Genomic DNA, 2,477 nt, shown 5'->3' with positions numbered 1-2,477 from the left:
TGATGATTACCACCCCATATTTGCATCTAGCTTCATAAAGCAGAATGCACTCTGTGTAGCAAATCCAGCACCCTTGTTTATTATTTCTTTGTGCAGCATAAAACCGAGATCTGAGCAAATAATCTTCCCCTAATGTTTAATATTTAGGCTAGGCTCTGTTTTTTTGCTTTTAGACATGTTCAAAATGTTCAAAAGGCCTGCTAAACACTATTTCTTGTTCTTGAAATACAATATTTTGAACTCTATTATTTCCACCTTCATCTGCCCCCCAAGTAATCTCATAGTGTGCAGTAATTTAAAAGAAATACTGTTCCTAGGTGGCTTTCTTGTTCTAACTTAAGACCAAATTCTGGGCTATTGTAAAGTTTTAAAAAGCCACCCCAGAAATCTGAATACTTAGCTGTATTCAGTGCATCGATTTTGTAACATTTTTTTCAAATACTAAACCTTAGGTAGCCCATCCCATCCATTTCTCTAAACATTGGCTCAACAACTCAAAAGGTTATTTTAAATGGCCAAGATGAAGCATGATTATATGAAACATTTCTCCCTATTTTGCTCAAACCCTGGAGGCTGGTTTGTTCCGACTCAGCTCCAGAAAATCAGTCTCAAGATCAAAACAGGCATGGATGTCGTCCAGGTAAAGATCTCACCCTGAGAGGGACAGTGTGTACTCAGGCTGGCCCAGAATTCTCTGACCTGTCCACGAGAAGTTTTGGTGTTGAATTTTTGATGTGGTCCTAGGATCCTCTAGATCTCTTATGTGTTGGTCCATGGTAAGCCTAGAAAGGACTTCTACAAATGGGAATGGAATTTCTAAGCCTACTCCACACCTACTGTACAACTGAACTCAGCAGGTCGTGGCAACAGACCGACGATAACTCATCTCCTCGTTAATTATTACCATCACTTCAGGAGGACAGATTTCTTGCAGATTTCCTTTCAAGTTCCCATTTCCTTTACCTCTTCCATCCGTGTTACCCTCTATGAATCTTAAATTACAGCATGTCCTCAAAAATGTGTCTGTCTTCAATGTTTATCTGCTTTTAATATATAACATTGAAAATTAAACGGAGCTGTTGATATCATTTATCTGATGATCATAAAATGAAAGGGATAAAAGGAAGTGGAGCTTTGGCCAGACATGATACAGGATGAAGCGTTGTTAAGTTGCCCTTGGTTTTCGAGAGTGGGACTCCTTTTTCACACTGGGTAGAAGAAGCTATCTTTAACATGCATGGCCAGCCACCAAGGCAAGGCATGACGGATGCCGTTTAAATGGAGATTGTGTCTCCGCAAGAGCCAGTAAACTTTTTTTGGAAAGAAGTGTTCATCGAGGACTTAGCGTCAACTTTGTATGTAAATGTATACTAAAAATAAACCATGCATTATGGATGATAGGTACATGGCTCTGTCTCAAGGATTTTGCAGACTAGTTGGAAAGCAAGCCCCTTACCTACAAAACATTTCATCCAAACGTCCATTTCCATTTCCAACCAATGTGTTGTGTTGCTTTTTTTTTCCCTACAAGAGCCTCCAGACTAGCTGTCGGGGTGACAGACACTCTGCCTTATCACTAGCTCCATGTAGACCAACATATGGAAAAGCAAAAAAAGGATCTGCAGCCCAAACAGTGTGCTTCTGTTGCTTGTTTCGGAGTGTTCTGTTGGGCTGGTGCTCTAGCTGTCCCACTGATAATGTTTCTGGTCCTAAAAATGATGAAACCAAACACAAGTTAGAAAAGTATCCAAGAGGAACAAAGGAAAAATGTGGAAAATATCTGTTGTCTCAAATGATATGTTTTCACTGGATTTCATTGAAAATGTTTGTAGATCTACAATATTTGAAATGTATGGCTCTCCCTCGGAAAATTTAACTTTCAATATAGGCAAGTTCCTCACTAAAGGACTTTAGGGGTGTCGGTGGGTGATAAGTTAACACAAACTGAGTGTTTTTAAGAATATACTCCGAGCATTTTCAGTATTTGACACTATGGTGTCTATGCTATTTGGTGCTATAGATTCTCTTCTATGTTTTTTCTCTCTTTCTGCACATTGGTCTATGCTTCTCCTTTCAGGATGTAGATCAGTCCTTCCTATAGCCCTGGACCCAAACTAGGCAGCCCTAATCCTGAGCCATTCCAGCGTTTGGCGCTCTGTCCCGGGGTTCGGGCCATGTCCTATGTGTTCAGCAGAGGGCATCCAGGACAGACTCCACCCACAGAGAGCTCTTCAGAAAGCTGTAGAGGTTGACTGCCCTTATGAACATTTTAATTTGATCCTTTAAGATTCCATCCTGTAAGTGCAGCTGCCTGCTGTCTGCATTGCACTTTTCTAAGCACTGTTTAAGTAAATGAAGATTATTTCTTTGGCAAAGACGCACCGTAACACTGACGCACCACTGCCCCCCCCCCCCCCGCTCCACCGCGCGCCTTGCCCTGTTGCCTGAGTACATTCGCACAGGCGAGAGAGGTTCTG

Source organism: Camelus ferus, chromosome 13 (genome assembly GCF_009834535.1).
Source record: "Camelus ferus isolate YT-003-E chromosome 13, BCGSAC_Cfer_1.0, whole genome shotgun sequence".
Lineage (NCBI taxonomy): Eukaryota > Metazoa > Chordata > Mammalia > Artiodactyla > Camelidae > Camelus > Camelus ferus.
The sequence above is the reverse complement of the archived record's forward strand: the minus strand, read 5'-3'. Positions refer to the sequence as shown.